This window comes from Halyomorpha halys, unplaced genomic scaffold (genome assembly GCF_000696795.3).
Source record: "Halyomorpha halys isolate HHAL.00 unplaced genomic scaffold, Hhal_1.1 Scaffold394.1, whole genome shotgun sequence".
NCBI lineage: Eukaryota > Metazoa > Arthropoda > Insecta > Hemiptera > Pentatomidae > Halyomorpha > Halyomorpha halys.
The window spans coordinates 871,773-895,608 of record NW_027107850.1 but is presented as its reverse complement, the minus strand read 5'-3'; the positions used below and the strand labels follow the sequence as shown (position 1 = coordinate 895,608).

The 23,836-nt window shown below is 31.4% G+C and overlaps 1 long non-coding RNA gene across 2 annotated transcripts in view; it reads right to left on the bottom strand.

Annotated features, from left to right (window-relative positions):
- The window catches only part of LOC106682189 (uncharacterized), a 704,551-nt gene that overhangs the window by 62,162 nt on the left and 618,553 nt on the right, over positions 1-23,836 (bottom strand). For both annotated transcript variants that reach the window (XR_010843124.1, XR_001343380.3), the window contains one exon: positions 9,178-9,249. This is a non-coding gene — a long non-coding RNA (uncharacterized lncRNA). The remainder of the gene's footprint in view (positions 1-9,177; positions 9,250-23,836) is intronic.

Below are 23,836 nucleotides of genomic sequence, written 5' to 3'. Positions count from 1 at the left end.
GTGGTTATGATTGTTTCATATAGATTTTGCATACTTTAATATAGGAGTCCTTACTGGCTGCGCAGAATTGGCAACATGTAAAAGTTTAAAAAAATGGATAAAACATAACATGATGAAGAAAAGACAATATACATAATAAATTGAGGTACAAAGGAGTGTAAATTATATTAAAAATTTCTTTTGAATATACAATGTTTTTGCTAATTACTTATATACAAAAAGTGGCAACAGCTCAAAATTTCATTCATCGGCAATTATATTTTTTTCTTATGCATTAGAAGAAGTCAAATTTATTCACATATAATTACCATAAAAAACATATATATTTTCGGAGCAACGCGCCAAAAAAGCTGATTTTGTTAATTTTGTTTTAGTTTGTTTGTTAACCGTAGAACTTGGAATTTAACTTTTAACAAAGAGCCAATTACAATCGGATGAACGGTATGGCAATGCATAAAATACCAAAAAATAAATATTTATTTTTATATAATAGATTATCAGATCGGCCTGGCGAACCTAACATGTTATATAACAATTTAATGTACTTTTAATAATTGATAATAAGGGGAGGTTATAGTCTCATACAAACGACACGTACTATTTAGAAGGTCATAATTATTTAACAATTAAGATAAATTATTAAAAAAATAAATAAAAATAACAGTAGCTATGTAACTGAAAAATTAAAACAAAAAAACAAACTAATCTATAAAGAATTGGTAAAATAAATAACTGAGTTATACAATGAATACATAATTTAAAAAAAAATAATAATAAAAAATAGATAAATTGATGGTGTATGTGGAAAGGAATTAAACAAGGTTCTTATTGCTAAATGTTTCCTTGGTTTTGTTAGTATGTAAATTAAATGTGGTTCCTTACTGAAAAATGCATTTGTAGTAGAGGGAGTTGAGGCGTAACTGTAGTAACCTCTAGTCAGCAGAAACGCCAGTACAAATCCGGCCTGGAAGGATTAACATTTATTTCGTGGTGACCCCACGGAATGAAAACATGATTCTCCCACTCTGGTTAGATTAGGTTTGATATCTGTAGTCTTCTTAAGTCAGAAATGTTCAGGAAGTGGGTTACAATAAAAAAATCTATTTTAGGAAAGTATGTGGATTATGATACCATAAGTATTCAAAAATCTAGTTAACATATCTTTCTTAATGGTGTCATAGATATTATTCGACTCTTGATATAACATTTCGGCAAGTTCGAAGATCGTTCTACCAACTACATAGAACATGTTCATCGCTACATTTACCATAACATAACACGGTGAGTGTCTAATGGATATGGCCAAGATAACCTTACGAAACTACCCAGACAATTGGGACAAGAGAGGCAGGTGCCAGTACAGGTACTATATTTACCCCGCAGTGGGGGCTGCGTGGAGGCGGAGCGGACCACACTCAGTGCCGCCCCAACGTTCGTCTCTCGCGTCTGTGATTGTGTCTTGTTCTTTCAGCGGAGGACTTGTCTTTGGATACCTTCAGGAGGTTAGTGCCGAAAATGACATACTCTATATGGAATTGCATTTCTTCTGTTCCAAACTTAGCCTAGATAAGATCCTTCCACTCCTGAATTAATATCATCCAGTAATTCATTCATTCATAATTTTCAACCCCTCCAGGAGTAAATATGTTCTAGTAATGTATTTCGTACACGGCTTTCTCTATAACAGAATCTAAGACGAAGCCGGAGCCGATCGGAAAGTTGACTGTCTTGTTGAAGCCATGACGAGGGATGATTCATGACTCGCTGAGTCGTTGACCTCGCAACCGCTGTCTTCAATTTACCTCCTCAGGTTATTTCTATGCTCCAATCTTCAAAATTTAAGTAAATTGTTTCCAAAACATTTATTAGATGACAGTGATCTAACATAGCAGTAATAGGTAATGGGAAACACTATTTATATGTACCTTATCAAGAAGAAATTAAGAAATACTGTATAATCGATTTTTCAAGCGGTTCGAATCAACATAAATGGAAAAATAAAGTTTAAACAAAGTCATTTGTACATATATAGGCCGGTTATTCCTCTTATTTTAATGCTGTATTATTTCTCATTTGAAAAAAAAAAAAAGTAAAAGATATAACTATATAACATAACAATGTTATTTTTCTAATTTAGTAAAATACAATTTAAAAAAAAAAATGTTTCCCAATGCTTTTTCACCGGAATAAATTTTAAAATACTAATTCTTGGTGTTTGGAATGAACAGATGAATCTTATTATTAAAAATTACTTTTCAATATAATAATAAAGAATTAACTGGAAAAAATTTGAATTTTTATTTAGTATTAGAAAAAATGTATATATTTAAAAAATAATCAAAATCGGTCAGAATTTTTTTTTTCATTATTTAGTTAATTACGGGCTATCCATTTCTTTTCTGTAACCACAGAATAATTATTAGAGAACATTGATTATCAACATACATCAATAAAGATATTGATTACACTTTTATTGTACAGTGCCTTGTATTTTTTAAATCAGATAACTGTTAAATAACAGATTTCTTTAAAAAAAATTTTTATGTTATTATTTCTGTATTATTTTACTAATTTTATTTATTCATTGACTCCCTTTATCAAAATTTTGTCTCATAATATAATTAAAACAGTATCAAGTACCAAAAAGTAAACGGGAAAAAACATTACATTAGATTTTTTAGTGATTTTAGGTTTTAGAGATTTTAGAATTCGATTATCGCTAATTAAGAAAAAAATTATACAAAAATAAGCTGAATTATCCTACTTATTTTACTATTATATAATTCCAAATTTGAAAAAAAAATCACAATAGCTACTAGAAATAACAACTAATATAATAAAATAAAATTTTAATTTAATTTTTTATCCAGTTTTAAAACTGAAAAGATGTGTAATGATTTTTCATAATTAAATTTTTAGTATACATTTGTTGTTGTTTTTTAATTACAAAGTAAAAATCGGAAAAAAATCGGCTTGATTGTTTGAAGTGTCTAATTTGCTTTTTTTTCTTCTTTTTTTGTAATATAATTGAAACTTGTATCTAAACATTAATTGATTGAAGAAGATGATCGTGGGGTGCGGTCAGCAAAGAAACAACATAAATAAACAAAAAAATATTTATTTATGCCCATAAATATATATATAAAAATGTTTATTTATGTTCATTCTTTGCTGACCGTAACCCCCGATCATCTCCAATCAGTAATCTACGGTCAACTATCTACACCTCATTATGTACATCTTTTTTTACTTTAAAAAAATTAAATTAGTTATATTAAATATTTTAAATAAACACTTCATAAATGACTAGCGTGTGACAACACGTAGATAGGAAAGTACATTTAACAATAAATGAAAGTGTGGGTTGTACTAATAATATGAATTAAAATCAAAGTTCACAAATAATTTGAAATAAATGAAATTACATACAAATAATCTTCAGGCAGGAATGATATATAAGATGAAGGAATGATGTATAACATTCGAAACTGCACTAACTCACTTATCCAAACTTTAGCCCGACTGGACGGGTGGTATATTGACGGAAACATACAGCCTCAGTCTAGACTAAAGACATCTGATTGACTGACTACTGATTTAAGAAGACTGTTGAACGCCGTCACCCAGAAGATTGATTTCCGATTTTATAAATTTTCAAAACACCGCACATCCCTCTTCTCAATGCAGTAAAAGAGACTCCTTCAAAACCACTTCCTTGTTTCGCCCCAGTATCAGCATCTTATCCCATGTAGCTTAGAAAAAATATTACGACAACAAGAATATATGTGAAATATAATAAAATTTTAAATTGTCAAGTAGCATCAATTAAACATGGCTTAATTTATAGGATAGTTATATAGTTTTGACTTCAAAAATTCTTCAGAGATATTTCTAGATTCAAATTTAATTTTTATGAGAAGAAAATGTTTGGAGGTTTGGTCAAAGGAGAAAATATATAAGTAAACTTATTTATTTTGCCAATGTTTTAGCCAGAATTTCAGACTTTCGTAAGAGCTAAGAACAAGATAACAACCATAACGAATAAAAATAAGTGCAGGATTTCGAGACATATATAGAAGATAAATTAAGATCAAGAAAATTTATAGTGTCATATTGCAAGAATATTAAAACTGAATGGCAATATAGTAGTATTAAAATTAAGAATGAAATAAGGGAAAATAAAGATAAAGATATGAAAGTTAACTAAGTAAGTCGTACATATAATTACTTAGTTTATTTTTTTTTTCTTCTTTCATTCCTAATTTTAATATTATTATATTCCCATTCAGTTTCAATATTCGTGTAATATGACACCATTAATTTACTCGAATACTACTTATGTACCTATATTATCTGTTATCTTTTTATGTGTCAAGTTATTTTATATTTCCTTTTATTCATTGGTTGTTATCTTGTTTTTTTTTTTTGTTCTTAGCCCTGACGAACGCCTGAAATTCTGGCCGATACGACGGCACTAATACATAAGTTTTACTTATTTCTGTCTGCTGAATGCACATCCAACCATTATTTCTTCAACTATTAACTGATAATTATTAATTTTTATCTGAGTGTTAGTCTATTTACTTATACTTATACTTATTATAGACTTATGGAGGATCAAATATTAATCGACCGAGTGTAGTCTGTGTAAAAATATATATACATTTTTACAAAAACTACATAGTTTAATTAGCCATTAATTATTGCATTTATTATAACATAAGTATAGTTTAAGCATGACACCATTTATAACCGTTTCAATTTGAATTCATAGTACCTGCTAGAATGGCTAAATACAAAACCTAAATTAAAAATAAGTGAAAAATTCATTCCATAAATAGATAGGACTAATAATAGCGAATACTGATCAAATGAATCACTGACCGTGTTGGGTTATTTTGGCAACCGTTCCTCAAAATACTACGGTAAAGAATCTTCAGAATTTCTTTTTTTGTTAGTGCTAGAGAGGACAGAAAATACACTTGGTTCTGATACATCCTCTATTTTCTTCTAATCATTTCTTTTTAACTCGTAGAGTGATGGAATCTCTTAAAAAATTAGCTTACAAAATACGTTATAAATATGTATATCATCGTTTAAGCTGATATACTTCGTAATTAAAAAAAAGCAATCACACTTTTGGTCTTAAAAATTAATAAAAAAGTCAAAGCAATGTTCTGAGTTCTAAATAAACCTGAAATATATATACAAAATTTTCCAAATCACATAAGGTACAAAATATATTTGTCCATTTTACATAACATTTGTGATATATTATTTTATTTTATAATACCCTAATTTAATTATAACAATTTTAAAAATAAAAATTAAATTTGTACCCCTATAACCCATATAGAGTCAGAGGTGCTGTACTTTGTAAGGAAGTTGTCATTAAACCAACGATTGTGCAAGGAGGTTTGCATTGATTTGGTCACAATCCTCGATCGCCAGATTATTACCCAATTAAGGGTACCCATGAGGCTGGGTGGACCTCGGAGGGCTCCGGAACCCACAGGGCTGACTCAACGACTACATGCAACAGATAATAATTATTTGCTACAGCCGGATTCGAACCCGAATCCTTGGAGTTAGTGGCCCATTGCCTTACCAATTAGCTACCCTCTCCCTTAATTATATAAATATTGTTAGTTTATAATTTTTTTCCTCCTGGTTTTTTTTTTTTTTTTACAACCCCTCAACTAATTGTAAGCATAAAAATAAAAAAAAGTTTTTGTAGTATAGATAAAGCAGAAGACTGTGTGGATGTATTGTTCCACTCAATATATTATTTTCACTGATAAAACCTCTTAAGTTGATACTGATAAACTTTTTTTTTATAAAATCGCTTGATAGTCTCAAACTATGCACTAAACTTTTTTTTTCCGAAAAGCAAGACGCCATAACTCTTTGGCATGTAATTTCGATTAAACATACAGCTAAGCTGTTATCTACTCACTACGGGTTTTATTTTAATTTTTGTTTTTAGTTTTCTTTGTTGTTTAAACAATTATTTACTATGAGTTATATTCTTTATTGTTATAGTGCACTAACTAATTGCAAAAATATAACTATAAAGACTCCATAAAAGTTATTTGCCAAATGCCAAAAGATGTCAAAACTTGGAATATTTCGTTAGAGCTGGTATATTATTTTTTATTTTACTAATTCGTATTCCATGGTTGTTTTTGTAAAAAAGAAAGAAAATTATTTTAACAGCAAAATACGTAATAATTTAAAGACATCTAAAAAGTGTGAATCGCTAAATTAGTGTTGTTTGTTTATGTCTAAATGACGTCACATATGACTTTGTTGATAAACAGATAAAAAATATTATTTTGAAACTAAAATTAAAAATTGATCCTGTATCCATATTAATTAAAACATACATGATTGGGTTTCTGAATTGACTGATGTAATATAACATGTATTAACATTATTTATAATTTTTTTTTTCTATGCCATCAAATATCTATATCACGAACATTTAAATTCGTGAAACTCTCGCGCGTTAAAAGTGAAATTTCTTTGGTTGTAAATTATTTTTTTTATTTTTTTTTTTTATTATTTATTTATTGTAATTTACAACTGTACAAAATAATACAACAGGTAAATATGTAGTATGTTTCATATACACTTGAAAATCTTGGGAAGGAACCACCCATTGGTGGTACTTCAAACATTAACTTAAACTAGAAGGTCCCGTGGCCATCTTCTTTTCAGACGCCTCGGAGGATTATCAGGGATTGTTAAGGATGAAAAATTAAGAATTAATGGGTTAGGATGGTTAAGGAGTTTGGAATAAAAAGACGCATATCTGTTTTGGGTCAAATCTGCAACGAATGGGATGTTAAGGTCTTTGGTTGTAAATTATGAAGAAGATGGTCAGGGGTACGGTCAAAAGACAACAAAAGTAGTTTATATAAATATTCTTATCATTGTTTATTTTATATTAATACTATCTTATTTCTTATTTTCTTTCCTTTTATATAATTTTCTTTTTACTTATTTTTACATAATTTTAACCCTACCATAATTTACCTTTTTTTGGTATCTTACTGTGTCAAAGTATTTTTAGTTGTTTTGGTATCTGTTTAGCCCAGATGAAGGGCTACGAAGTGGGACGAAACGTAGCAAATAAATAGGTGTTAACTATTTTGACCATCTTTTTCATAATTTGAATCAACGGTTAATTATTTATATTTATATAATTATTTGGTTATAGTATTTATTGAACATTTATTATTTCAGGATTAGGATATGGAATTTGATTGAGAGAAATTTAATTAAAATTTCTTATTAGCCGAAATATTTGTAAAAAAGTGTGGAAAAGTACTTGCTTGCTTACAGGACGACTATCCTTGAATGAGCATTTGAAATAGTTGTTTACGATTGAGTATTTGCCTTGATCTAGAAAGGAGAATTTTTTTATGTAAACCGTTCTAATTTTATTCCACGGTCCGATATAAATAGCACTGGCTCACCTGATAGCCACGGAATGCAAACGATTTCTTTCAACGTTTTCTAATATAATATACGTAATAGGTATATGATGATTTATTTATTATAACTATTATCATTATTTGTAAATAGGGACATTTAAAAAGAAAACTTCATGACATGGCTTTTATTTTAAAATAAATTAAATAAGAAGAGTTATACTATATAACTAACAGTACAGTGGATATTAGAGCCTGGAGCTATGCCGCAAGGTATGCCAGACCTCCTCTTGACCCCAATTGTCTTGATGAGTAGAGACCCCGGTTCGTAAGGCATCAAGAATAGCCCAGTAAACAGAACTACTTCTAGGCAATGACATAGTTTCTGACTAATTTATCGCGAAATGTATAGCTCATCCAGAACTGAGCCGCATATCTGACTTCTCTGTTCGTTCAAGGCAGGTCCTTAAACAGAAAATGTTATATGTATGTATACATCCTCGGGGAATTTGACTTCGGGGGTTTTCGCCAAGAAGGGGTTAATCTAAAAAGAACAGGAAAATGAAATAGTAGAAATATTTACAAATCTTCACTTAAACTGTAGTATCTTGTAAGTCTGAAAAATAATTTTTCCTTAATTCCAAAAATTCTTTCACATTGCTCCAGAACGATGTTTTAATTTTTTAATTATTATATTTATTGAGGGATTTAAATTTTTTATTTCACGTACACTGAACGATACTACACACTCACTATAAGTTTCTTTGTGTTGTCAATATCGCTTAAAAAATAATCCAGTGCGGTGCTCACCATCACAAAACTTTCACTTATTTACGTCTCCAAGTTTTGTATAGATCAGTAAGCACGTGTTGAAGTAATAACTAATAGCTAAAGACAAGAGAAGAAAGAAATTATGAATAAAAAAATAAATAATAGTTAAACAACTTATTTATTAGAGCCAATGTTTCGGCCAGAATTTCTAGCCTTCATTAGGGCTAAAAGCAAAAAAAAAAGGTAATAACCAATGAATATAAGGATATATAGAAAGATTAATGTAAATAATTGTACAAAATGAAAATAGATTAAAATAAAGTAATGAACGAAGTGGGAAATATAACGTATATATACGTAATTAAAAATGTAATTAAACTAACATAATTAATGAAATAAAAATAAACCCATTAATTATAATTATTAATATTAATTATTTATAATGTTATTTTTTATTTACTTTAATCCTGTTAAATATCTTTTTATTCGTTGCTTTTTACCATGTTTTTTGTTTTTAGCCCTGATGAAGGCTAAGAATTCAGGCCGAAACGTTAGTCCTAATAAATTTTAATAAAGTTTTTTATTTTATTAAACCTTTCTGATATTAAAGGTCACTTAATTGTTTATTTATTCACTGAGTTTAATCCAAATCGTTCGAGTCGTTTAGGAGAAAAAAGAAAAAAGTGAAATACAAAATTCTATAAAGTGGCGCTTTTGAAAAAATCTCACGAAAAAAGTCTCAAAACTTCTGTTATTTTCGTCGATAACTCAGATTTAAAATTTTGCACAATTACTTTATATTCCATATATACATAGGTAAGTGAAAGTAAAAAATTGCACGAATGTAATTGTAAGTTAAAACTCATTATTGCTAATTGTATTCATATTTAAAAAATGTCCATTAAGTGAATCGTGGTACAGTTAAAGGGAGATAGAATATTTAAAAATAATTTGTAAATATTTCACTTACGTAAATGGAGATTTGGGCCATATCGGTGAAGGTTATCTTCACCTAATCCAATTCCATATATATTATGGCAACCTGAAACAATGAATCACATATTATACTTTCACTAATTATTTTATTATTATTTTTTTTATTTGTATGAACTTTTAAATAAGTGATATCTCGACAACCTTTTGTCAAATCAATTGTTATGTACGATAGTAGAAATATAAGGGGTATTCATGATCATGAGTTTAACATGTTAAATGGAGAAATATTTCCTTCTTTTACTATGTTAAAAAGATATAACATATAATATGGTTGCGAGTCTGTTACTAGGTCTATTAAACGGAGAATGACAACAGCAATATGTATCAGGGTTGTAGAAACCAAGTATAAGAGATTATACTATTATATTAATATAAATATTAACTGAAAATAACAGGTAAATAAAATATACTGGAACATTGTTGATTGACCGTAACTAATAATAAAAGGATGTTGGTCAGGGTGCGAACAAGATGAAACTCAAATAATAATAAAATTATTTGGTAATGAAAATATAACATTTTACTATAACAAATAATAATAAAACTATTTAGTAATGAAAATATAACGTTTTACTATAGCAAATAGTAATACAACTATAACGTTGGCTCACGTTAAATAGTTTTATTACTATTTTGTTGTTGAAAAACTTTGAGTTTTTCTTTGACTGCACCCTGACCAACGTCCTTTTATTATTACACTTGGTCAATCAACGATCTTCCAATATTTTTTAAAAATGTATTTATATATTGATAAATATTACAATCTACCATTAAAAATGAATTGCAATATTCATACCAATAATAAAACATTATAAATAAAATAAGTAAATAAATAAAATTAACATAATCAAACTAGGATAATGAAGTAACATAAACTATTAAAAAAAAGTATGTACAACATTTACAATTTCGACCTGATGATCCCAGAGCCCAATCTATTCCCCATGCATGTGGGGTAAAGCTGGGCCCTTGGAGATCCCAGTGCAGCCTTTTCACCGCGTCACCAGTAAGGAGCCAGTGATGGCTGAGTAAGTGTGCCACCGCAATTACTCTACATGAGCGGAGCATTTGACCATTGCCAGAACTCCAATTGTCGATTTTATTTTACAAAAGGTCTCTGCCGTTTCAACCTTCAAGGTGGATTGTAAGGATGGGTGGAACTGGATATGCATTAGCATGATTAGAAAGGCAGAATTTTGAGAATTTCGTTTGAATGAGTTGAGGGACAAAAAGATATGAAGGTCATAGCGTAGTGTTCTGTTGGATACGATTGATGTTCGACGGTTTAGCTGTTCCACAAAGTTTAAGTCCGTAGGTCCAGATAGGTCTGAGGATAGTTTTATAAATTAGTAGTAAGTTTTCTATGGAGAGATTGATGTCCTGCTGAGCAGTCGGTAAAGTTGAGTTAGTCGTCCGCTTAGCTCTTAGTATGTTGGTTCCAGATGAGTCTCTTGTCAAGAATGAATCCAAGATATGGCACTCTGTTGGATCTTGGTAAGGGAATGTTATTAAAAAGAAGAGGTGAGTAGAAGCAGCTGCCAATGCAAAAAGTCACATAGGTCCCAGTATTATTTATTTACATATTTTTAGTTAGTATTTATGTATGGTGTGATTGTGTTTCCCTTAGTACCTATTGCTCTTGAGTGTGGCACAAAGTAATATTTCAATTACTACTAATTAATAATTTCGGCATTATACTTTTAGTTTACAGTTACACTTTATTAGTAATGCAATTATTTATTTGTCATCAAACTATATCCACTAAAACAAATATTTTTCAACGTTATCCCTCAACTTAGTTTATTTTTCCACAACAAAGTTCTTCCTTTTATAAATAAATAATAAAATAATTAAGTATAAAAATAAAATTATATATACACACAATTAGTGTGAATAACGATCCAACCAAACCGAGAGGCCTAGACATTCTTCTCTATCCAGAGATATTGGGTCGTATAAAAACAATCCATCACACTGGCCGACAGTAACTTTTATCAAGCAATAATTAAGTGTTCCTTTTTCGTCGAATAAATTCTTCAACGGTTAAAAGCATAAAATAAATACAAATATTTATCTGATATCTCGACTCCATAGATATCGATTATTGACACTCATCTCGATCCTTGACGGACCAGACGCCGCTATCTCCGATCTCCGTTGAGGAAGCCGTGTCTTAACACTTCCAACTGAAGGATGACTGCGCAACGACGGGCACAGCCCCGAAATAAACAAACACTCTCTCGATAAAATTACCATAAACGGTTCGACAAATTACAGTCATTTACAAGAAAAAACCCGCGAGTCCTGAGGGCGAGAGATTATCCAACAAGGGATATTTTACTCTTATCAAGGCCTTGACAAACTAATTTTATCCATATTTGTAAATAAGCCTTCACTCCCTTGGGATTTTGAGTCCTTTTTCTTTTCTTTTTTTTTAGGAGAGAAGAGCGCAGGAACCCAATCGAAGAGATACGATGTATGGTCATTGTATGCAAATAGCCTAAACCTATACAATTTAGTCCGTTAATAGACCCCGTAACGAGGCACCAGATTAAGCTTTTCTCGTAAAACTGGTCATCAATGTGTCAAATTGAAGAATATATAACCCGAAAATTCAGTGACCGTCTTAAATTTGGATGGTTTTATAAAAAAAAAAAAAAAAATACGAAATGCTATCCATTATTGGATTATTAGGAGGAACTCTCTTACTTATTATGAATGATTTATTAAACTGGTCCATTAGTTTCCTATTAATAAATTGATGATGTTACCTAATGTAAACTACGCTGGTGGTTGCATCTTACAAATCATAACATGGAGTGGAGAGAAATACTTTATTCAACAAGTAATGCTACCCAAATATATTGGCTTACTAATCAATATTGTAAGATATAATATAAATACTGGCATAAATGAATTAACCAAGATACAACAGTTACAAGACAATACCGTATTTTTTTCAATAATATTTATTACTTTTCTCTACTATATATTTAATTTCTTTTTTTTTTTGGGTTCGTTCTTTTGATCTTATTCTTAACAGTATAGATTTTATCCTCTTTTCAAATCCCACACTTTCATATCTAATATTTCCGGTGATTCGACACAAATATTGAAATTATTACACATATTGAAGTTGTACGTTTTTGGATTCATATAATCATTTATTATACTTCCGGTAAGCATACAAAAAATATATAAATAATAATAAAATAAGTTATGAATATATGAAAATGTAGCAATAAGTTAAAATAAGATAGTAATAGAAGTAAAAAGTTAAAGACATATTTGAGGAGAAGATTGTTGGGGTTGCGGTCACTAAATAGAACAAATAAGTTGAGAGTTCACATAGCAACCAATGAATACAAAAAAAAAGAATAACAATTGAAAATATAAACAGAATGCTACAAGTAGATAATTATACAGAATGGAAATTAATAAAAATAAAGTGAAGAAAGAAATGGGAAATAAAACGATTAATTAAATATGTAAGTAGAATAGCATAATCAGGGATATAAACATTTTAAAGTAATATAATGCAAAGGAATATGAATATATCAATTTAATAATAATTAAAAAATTAAAGTTATGGAGAAAAATAAAATAAATATATGTATATTTTACATATTATAGTATTAGGAAGTATAATACTAGAATAACGAAACAAAACATAAAAATGAAAGGAATATGGTCCGGGTGCGGTCAAGAAAAACTCAAATAGTAGAAATATACTAATTTAATGAGCCAACGTTTCGCCCCACGTTGCAGGGCTTCTTCAGGGCTTAAGATGAAAGGAATATGGTCCGGGTGCGGTCAAGAAAAACTCAAATAGTAGAAATATACTAATTTAATGAGCCAACGTTTCGCCCCACGTTGCAGAGCTTCTTCAGGGCTATTTTGACGGCAGTCAAAACTAAAAGTTTTGACAAAACTAAAGACCATTTTAGTTTTGACTGCCGTCAAAATAGCCCTGAAGAAGCCCTGCAACGTGGGGCGAAACGTTGGCTCATTAAATTAGTATATTTCTACTATTTGAGTTTTTCTTGACCGCACCCGGACCATATTCCTTTCATCTTCACACACGGTCAATCAATAATCTTCCAGTAAAACATAAAAATGTTTTATTTTCCATTTCTTTCATGACTTTATTTTTATTAATTTTCATTCTGTATTATTATTTACTTGTATCATTGTGTCTATATTTTCTCTTTTTAAATTTTTTTTTATTCATTGGTTGTTTTCTCGCTCTTTGTTCTTAGCCCGTGATAGTTCCCTGATGAGGGCTAGAAACTCTGGCCGAAACGTTGGTATTATTAAATAAGTTTTCTCGACTTATTTTTTTTTTTATATTCTGACCGCACCCCCAACCATCACCTCCTCATGTATATTATCTACGGTCCACTTTCTTCTCATCTATAAAAACATATAAATAAATAACAAACAGATATATAAGTGAAAAAGAAATGAAAATTTGGACCGCTATAAGCCATGCAGGTTCAGGGTTACAGAAACTTTGTAAGAAACTGCAGTTATACATGGAGTTGATTTGTCTATCACGCTCAGCCGCAAGATTTTTCCCCGATTAAGGGTACCCACTTTAAAGAGGCTGGGTGGATGGGGTCGGAGGACTCTCTGAAGCCACAGAGTTGACTCAAGACTTTAGTAACCGAATAAATAATAATAAGCTACAGCCGATAATCGAACCCGGCTCCTTGGAGCTAGTAGTATCTTAGTGCTAATTCCCATGCAGATGATGATGTACCATGCCCAAGGAGTCCACGACAATATTTTGCGGCCAAGATTGAATATTCTCAATATACTAACACCTAAATCTTTTTAAAATCTTCTTGTTCTATTTGAATTAATCCTCGAGATCCGTACCTGAGGCTTCTCACGGTGAACTCTCTCTCTTCCAAGGTCTCGTGGGATTTTTCTCTAAGGAAAGGGATGAATTTTTCTTTTAGGCAAGGAATGCATTTTTATTTTTGATAAGGGGTGAATTTTTCTTTTAGAGAAGGGATAATTTTTTGTTTTAGGGAAAGGATGAGTTTTCTTTAAGGAAGAAAAGTGATGAATTTTTCGTATATTTCGTTCTCTTTCTTTTCCACTACACCTGCCTGGTCCTGATCTTTACTCTCAAATCGAACCGTCGGTTCCAAGATCAGATAGTAAAATAATAACAAAACGGAGATTAAGAGATTAAGTACTAATGGGTTTTCGTGGGCAAGGAGTTCGCAATTATAGGTGGAACTTCTATTACGGGCCGAATCTTGAGGTTTTTTGGGATGTTTATTTGTCACATAAAAAGGAGCATTGAGGATTTTGAATTGGAAGGAATTTGATGGTTTTATAGAGCCCCGAAGCTCAATTTGGCTAAACCAAAAAGGTCAGATAACCATGGTATATATGAAATTATTTTGTAGTAAATGGAAAGTTTGGAGCGTTTATCAAACATTGCAGTAATCGGAATTTATGAGCAGTGTCGTGTTTCAGTTCAGTTTCGTAAAGGTACTCCCAATACGTTGCTGGTCAAGATAGAATCCTATATAGCGGATCTGTTCAACAGGTTAAGTCGGACATAACGAAATATTCCTGTAGGATTCTTTTCGATTCTCCAGTTCTGAAAAAAAAATCTCGAGATATAAGAAAAAACTGAAAACATTATTTACTTTTTTCTTCTTCGTATTTTAGTCGTGAAGTTGGATAACAAGTTGGATAAAACTTGAAATTCTGATTCAGCATCCCAAAAAACATGTTAAATCGTTGAGAAAAAAACTCTTATTTCTTTTTTTTTCCTGAAAACGCTTTATTTGAGTCTTCGATGTCTGGACCATTTGCGACCTGTTGCGCACTGTAGCTGCGTCGACGATAGCCCGAAAAAAAAATTTAATACATGCATTTCGTCAGCTTTAATTTTATACGTACGTTGTCATTGAAAAATAAAAAAAAAGTAATAAATAATATAAACATGTGAATTTTCGCCTCCAATAAAGTATAACTTTCTTTGGGGCAGTTATTTTGTCTTACTTTGGTTTCTATAGGATTCAGCGCATAATGTTCAACAAAAACATCTTTCCTCTTTAAAAAATACCTTACCCCAGGAATTTATATGATCTCCTTCGATTTTTATCTCATAATAAATGTGAAGTATTTTTACTAGTATGTACGCTTCATTTTACTTCTTCAAGATTGGTTTTAATAATTAACTAAATTGTACCACAATTAAGTCTTAACATTCTTTATAAATGATTTAAATGGCCAATGTTTGGGCTACAACTTAACATACAATGTTAACTATAAATTTACACCTCACATTCAAATATTATAAATTATTTGCAGGCTTTTCTGTCCAGGTCTAATAAAATTAGTCAAATCAAGGAATGTACGCCACTATTTCATTTAAATTTAAATACTTATAATTACAATTAATGAATATATGGAATTAAAGTGTGTGATATCAGTGTTTAAATTGATTAAAATTATTCATATTTTAATGAAATAGTAACATACACAGGTTAATTTGAGGCATTTCATTAGACCTGGGTAGAATAGCTGGCAAAAAGTTTTAATATTTGGATGTGAGCTGTGAATTTATAGTTAAGATTGTTCTTGAGGCTGGTCAAGTTGGCCGAAACGTTGGACATCTAAAGTATAAATAAAGAATGTTGAGAGATAATCTGCAACAACGGTCCGGATAGGTCGTCCATAGGAGAAAGAATAGCCCAGGTGGAAAGCTAAAATAAGATGCTACAGTACAGTAGTAAGGCCAGTGATACTGCATGGTATGGAAACAGTCAGCCTTCCGAGTCTGGAGAGGGTCCTGAAGATTGAGAGGAAAATTCTCAGGAGGACTCACGGACCCAAAATAACGGGAGAAGGATATATGAGGAAATCCAATGAGGAAATATATAGGGATTTGGAAGACCTGGAAACAGTCATCAGGAAAAGGAGGCTGAGATTTTACAAGCACATGGCAAGCAATTAATTAAATACATTGTTTACTTATTTTGAACGGACCAGTTATTTGGGAGTATTTTGGATAATCCATTAACTATATGTCTTATATTATTGTTAATCTACAATATAATATTAGCATGTTACACTACCTTGACCATCCTTCAACAAATATTTCCTTAGTTTCAGTTCCTTACCCAATTTCTATTTTTTACCCCTTAAGAGTTTCCCCGGATATGGTAAGAATGTGATGTTAAGCTGCAACAGTTTATAGTAGACGAATTTAGGATTAAATAAACATATATGTTGGGAGCGGCGTGGCTCAGTGGTAAGAGTGCTAAAAACTTCAAGGACCCGGGTTTGAATCCGGCTGTGACAGATAATTATTTATTCTACTACTATAGCCGTGAGTCAACCCTGTGGGTTCGGAAGACCTTTGAGATTCACCAAGCCTCATAAAGTGGGTACCCTTGATGGAGGAAAATTCGGGTCGAGTGTGTTGATAAGTCTAGTAATGGTACTTCCATACCAAGTACTGCACCACTCACTGCAGTTCCATTGCATTACTTTTAAATTATAATACTAAGGCAAAACTGAATAAAATGTTTAGGATAAAAACAGATGCTAAATTACAAAGCTTCGAAATTAATTAATAATCTAATGCTATTTTGACTTGAAGGTGACGACTGTAAGATGCCAACGACTTTGGCAGATCCACGGTGCCCTGATTCCAATGATGCATGCCACAATGGGAACATTAATAATGCGATTCCTAGGTTTTTATCTCGACGATGCCGACTTGAAGATCGGCCCGGCGACAGGTCATTAGTTTTAGGTTTTTCTCGTTTAAGCTGTCAATACGTTTCGAATAAAAATGATTGAGAAAAGGGGCAATGCACTTTCAGTCTCCTTTTAGCATTAGAGGGGAGTCAACGAAAATTAGATTGGAGTCATTTGAACTCTCATGACTATCCAAGGATAGTAAGGAAAAATTAATACACATTGTTGTAGGAGTATTTATAGAATTTAGGTCTATTGAAAAAACCAAGAACCAACAAATAGAATTGGAGCGAGAAAACACGCAAAATGTGGCATTTCATGAAGGTGGTGGTTATCTATCAGTACTACAGTAGTATACTGCTTATAGTACAAGAGCCGGGAAGAAAAAAACTTAAGAAAATATTAAATTACTTTAATGAAAATTATGTATAATTACTAGTCAAAGCTGATGAGTCGGCCAACTATAGGTAGGGGGAATAAGAAATGGCAACTGTTTCAAAACCTTAAAAAACATTAATTTTTTCATTCGGAGCTCTATATCATGAAAACTACCAACAACACTAAAAAAACTAAGAGTGCATTATTTAAAGAAGAGTAAATTTGCTGAAATGTTCGCCATAATAGAGCTATTTACGTCGTATAGTTCTCGAGATATAGCTTTTTAAAAAGCAACATTTCTTAAAAATGTACTGAAAGATTAGTAGTTAGTTGATTTACTTTGAGAAATCTATATTTCAGAAACTATGTTACGAACATATGTCTATTAACAATCAAATTAAAGCTAGTTTAATGTACTATAAAGTAGTTTATGACCTTTGCCTTCGTAAGAATAGTAGTTTTGATGTTATTGCTAAAATAAATTGATTTTATTTAATTTATCGCAGAGGAGGGAAAGATAAGTACTCAGTACTTATCTTTCCCTCCTCTGCGACATAACCCCTGATGAAGACCTGAAACTCAGGTCGAAACGTCGGCATAAAATAAATAAATATGGTTTTGTTTATTTATGTTGTTCTTTGCTGACCGCACCCCCCGACAAACTTCTTCAAACAAATATTTTAGTTAGGATTTACTGTTAGAACTATTTTATTAATTATCTTTACTGATTTTTGTGTATTAGAGATGGAACGCTATATACACTACAATACATTAACATTTTTAGTTTTCTAACAATTTTCATCAATACACTAAATACAATACACTTTAATACAATTTTTTTTCTAAACAAAAAATAATTATTATTTTTTCCTATATAGATTTCTTAGTTTTCCTCCTTTTCGCACAAAACCAAATAACAATTAACCAATTATATCCGTTACATTATTCCCCCGTTTCACTCCTTCATACCTCCACTCTCCAGTGATCCGTAACAACCTTTCGATTAATTAACCAATTTTACAAAAATCATCAATAGAGATCCACAAAACAATAATAGCAGTAGGGCAGTTTACTAAAAGACAAGTAAATAGATTTAATAAGAACTAGAATACACAAATAAATAGGTTAAAAAAAATAAATAAAAAACTTTTACTTTAGGAATGGCGCGCTTATCTCATCTTGCCTCTCTTTTATGTCTCCTCACTAAATATTGTATGTTTGAAAATATTAAAATCGTTAAGCAGTGTATTTTGTATTGCCCAGCAGGAATAGCCCCTCCCTATTCCCAGTGAGCTTCAGGCAAACATGCCATCATGCGACGACACCGCCTTCAGCGGACCCGGCAACGTATCATACAATGCCATACTGGCAAAACAAGATGTTTTCAATATGTACATATATTATTCCTTTGTATATATTTGTAATTTGTTTGTTTATTTGTTTGAGGAGGTAAGAAAAAAAAAAAAAAATTTGTAAGATCTTAATTTTTAATATTGACCTACAACACTAGACTCAGTTTCTATACTTATTTCATAGGGGCTTAATATAAATTAAAAAGTAAAAGATATGTGCAGTTTCCCGTTGGTTCTTTGGTTAGGATTCCTGTGGGAGGTCGGGAAGAATCCTCTGATTATTAGGCAGGTATATGTCCACATTATCCCTCCAACTGACTTTAAGTGATATTGAATAATAATAAATCTATTAATTAAAAAAAAAAAATTATTTCATCCAATACTTGAGTTACCATTTAATATTTATAAAACTGTATTTGCTAGGCTTTAAAGTGACTCCATTGAGGGACCACTAATATGTAGTAAATTCTTTTATGTTGTCGACTTGGACACTTCATAGTTGATCTACTTTAATCTATCACATCAACATCTCGATGGTAAGATTAAGGAATTTTTTCAAGTTATAAAAGAAATGTGATAAGAGTTATTTATTAACCTTGTGTTTGGAAATAAAACATATAAGTGTCTTAAGTCGAATCAAATTAACATACTTTTTATGGTTTTCGTCTTGATTGAGTTATAAATCCTCCAGTGCCATTTCGAAAAGAAAATTTCTGAACAAATGTTACGACATCCATTAATATCAGATCTTTAAAAAGCCCAAAAAGGGTTTTACGTCTTGATATCAGGGGAAGGATCGTGCTCCTGATAAAGTCGATTACATCTGACATTTCACATAACCGGATACGAATGTCAGGAACATAAAGGTACCTTTTTTTTTATATAATGTGTATCATCTCGACTGTTGGGGGACTAGCTCCAAGAAAGGCGAAGACCAGGGAGTACACGTGGGCAGCACGTGGGTGTGATATCTTTAGCACCTGATCTCTTAGGATAGGGCCTCATTTACATCATTCCTTTATTGTTAGGAAAACATAAAGCCAGTCGTAAATCAGTATGTTTGCCTCTTCCTTCGCTACTGAATGATGCACCTCTGAAGTCGTCAGAATGCAGCTAGAAAGTAGATTGTAGTAGCCAGGAATCATATTCAGCACTAACATAAACTTTTTTGTCAAGACGAGCTAAAAAGAGAGAAATCAGCGTTTCAAAGAGCGCAAGCGATAATCGCATGTGCTCACTAACAGCTCTTCTTAAAGTGAATTATCATCTCAATACACATATTTTTTTTAATTAGTTATAAGAGCAGCCATTGCTTATGAATTAGTTAATCAAATTCAGTGCAATCTCAGTAATTGCTGCAGAGGGAGTATTCGGATTATTGAAAAGTTCCGATTAAGGAAAATACTAGGAAAATAGTGTAAGCCAATTTAACAATATGAATGTACATGACCAGGGTCACCCACGGAAGAAAAGTGCAGAAACATGGCTGCTATCATGAAGAAAAGAGGAATGGTTATAGCTCTGCAGTGGATACCAGGCCATGTTGGTATAAATGATAATGAACAAGCTGACAAGTTGGCTAACCTCGGTTATGCAGAGAACCAGCCTGTTAAACCACTTTCCTGCAGAACAGTAAAATCTATGATAAGTTCTTATTGTAAGACCAGGACAAGCGCTAGACACAAAGTTCAAGTGGAAGGAAACAAGTGAGAGAGCCTACTGCAGAAGGATAAATGAATCCCCGGCAGTGGCTTTTTTCGGCTAGTGACAGGACATGATCTGCTCCAAAAACACCTCCATCGAATTGGCATCGTAGATTCCCCAAAATGTCCTCTATGTACCATGGGGGACATGGATGGGGACCATCTCTTAATGTGTATTGGTCTCGAAGATATTGAGTAGGATGCCAACCAACTAAGAGGAAGTGCAAAATTGTATTGGGCTGCGAGATGGAAAATGGCGTAATAGCCCACTTCCTGTAGCTTAGGAAAAAAATATATATATATTAAGTATTTATTCATTTATTTATTTTTTTTTAGATATTTTATCGGAAATTAATTGTAAAGAACATGCAGTTTGAAATTTTAGAAAGCTTAGGGCTTTTAAGATTTTTCAATGACAAATATGCTTAGTGATGATTAAATTTGTTACAATTATAAGATTGTTCATTTGTAAGTAAAAAACAATTATAAATAGAAAAAATACTCTCTGTACTACTTTATTAAAAAAGTTATATTAAAAAAATGAGATAATCAACAAAATTTATATTAAACCTGTTTGTACCATTAATTTTAAAGAATCACATTATTATACACATTTTCATAGGAATTGGATTACTGGATATCGAAACTGTAAACTGTAAAAATCTCCACACTCGATTTTCATGGTGATCACAATAGCTTGTTTATAGATTGGGAAGTTAAAAGTGCCATTTACACGAATGCTGTTTTATTTGATTTTTTTTTCGGTTTAGTATTCGGAATACCGTATTTCGGATTACCAAGATTACACTTATATATTCATAAAAATATTAAAGAGTTGCCAATAATTAAATAATAAGTACATTACGGTTGAATGATTCTGATATAATATCTAAAAAAAAAAAAGTTTCTTCAAGCTTACTTTTTTAACAAACGATTCAGGTTTTTAAATACCACAGAATTGGTTTTAATTAAAAATAAAATTGAAAATGTGAATTTCGTGATTCCTACTGGACTGATGATCTATAGCTTTAAGAAAAACATTCTTACTTAGGAGCTTTAAGTTCTTATTAATTAAGATGAAGTCGGATCTAAAAGATGTTGAGATTCGCTTCCAGTTTTGTAAAAAATCAATATAACTTATAATGAAATAAAAATTAGCTATACATTTTTTATAACGTTTAGAAAACGAGTTTTATAAGGAACTTGAATCTATTAAAAATATATTTTTTAATTACTCAAGTTTCTATGAGGATTTTATTTTATATATTTTTTATAAATAAGAAACGCATTTATAAACGGATAACCATAAAATCTTTTTATACAAATTCAAAAGCAGTGCTAAGGATCAATGGAAAGGAGTCTGCTGCTTTTCCAATTGCTAGAGGTGTCAAGAAGGGGGATAGCCTGAGCCCACTCTTATTTACAGTATTTAAGGATGAAATCCATAAAATCTCTAAAAAGTGAACGGCCGAACAGTTATAGGTAAATGAAACCTCACTTCTTTCTTGTTTGCTATCCCTTTTTTTTCCATTATGTTATTATTATTTTTATTCATTACTTTATTAGAGATTAAAATCAAAACAAAACAAACCAAACACGAACTATGAACAACTAACCTATCAAAACGACAACAGACAAAATGGTGTGAAGCTCAGCTGGTCTGTTACGTGACGTCATTCTCCACTTAGCAGACCTGTTAACAGACTCTCAACCATATTAAATGTTAATCGTTTTAACATGCTAAAAGAAGAAAATATCACTCCATTTAAAGGGGCCTCTACATGTTGGCCAAGCCTTGGCGAACTCGGACATCCACGAGCATGTGGATGGGTGGCTTGTACGATTTGGCCTAAGCTCGTTGCCGATCTGTCGAGAGTCGTTTTTTTGGCAACAGACCAAAGGGGTTCGTGAGAGCGCTCGTGTAGCATCTCCAGTATTGTTCTATGTCTAGTTGCAACTGAGAGCTGTTAGGAGGTTAAAGGTGTTTGTTGGTATTTTTTATAATAAGTTTTATATTTAATCTTATTTATTTATATTTAATTTCCTTTAATTTTCTTTTTTTATAATAAAAATAATACAATCCAAGTATAATGACTGAAACCACTAGTACGTCCGCCATGCTTGCCTCTTTGAATAACACTGACATGTGGATGGTCCCCTCTTTGTTTAAGGTGGATCCACATGTTGGCCGCTCGCCACGGATGGCAGGCTCGTACAAATGCTCGGCAAACAAAGAGCAGGCCATCCACATGTCAGTGTTATTCAGAGAGGCAAGCATGGCAGACGTACTAGTAGTTTCAGCCATTGCACTTGGATTGTATTATTTTTATTACAAAAAAAGAAAATGAAAGGAAATTAAATATAAATAAATAAGATTAAATATAAAACTTATTACAAAAAGTACCAACAAACACCTTTAACCTCCTAACAGCTCTCAGTTGCAACTAGACAAAGAACAATGGTGTAGATGCTACACGAGCGCTCTCACGAACCCCTTTGATCTGTGGCCAAAAAACCGACTCTCGACGGCTCGGTAACGAGCCTAGGCCAACCAAGCCAAGCCACCCATCCACATGCTTGCGTATGTCTGAGTTGGCCAACATGTAGAGGCCCCTTTACCGAGCATTTGTACAAGCATCCGATTCGTGGCAAGCGACCAACATGTGGTTCCACCTTAACAGATTTTAACATGTTAAACTAAACATCATTAATACTCCTAATGTAATATTTTTCTACGTCAATGTTGATATCGAAAAATATCTTTTATCTGATACACTTTTTTTAACGATTTGCAAAACAACACTTCAAATTTCAGTTCCATGAATAAAAAAAAAATCCCACACTTTAAGACCAAAAAATCTTGAAGCGAATGAACACTAAATTTATTTTAAGATTTTTCATTTACCTTATAATTAAACGAATCAATAATTAACAAAAGAGTATTCCTTATTTATACATTAATGTTAATGATAACACATATCGTGAGTTTTAAAATGTGAATTTTTAATAAGAGTTACAAGGCAAATCTGTTTTCATTTGGCTGATTGATAAAAGTTACAGCTAATAAAAAATATCCTGTTTTTTTTTTTATCGAAATTCATGCGTAGAGTTATGGAGCTCAAAACAACCTGGCGTTCGGACACAGAATAGGAAAGGTTTCAAAACCAGTTTGGTATTTTATTTATAGACAAATTGAATTTTTATTATAGAAGAAGGGGTTTTACAAGGATCTTGTTTATTTAGAAATCAATTGATAGCCAGGCAGACTAGCAGCCACCCTGCAAGATTAACTATACAATCAATAGCTGAATAATATATTACAAAGGTAAGAAGTTAGGTTGAATAGAATAAATGATTAAAATAGACAATTATTTATTTTTTATTTTTATACCAGATCGGCCTGGTGGGCCTTACATGGTTGATATAACTTATATTATATATATTTTTTAACAGTTGATTATGAGGG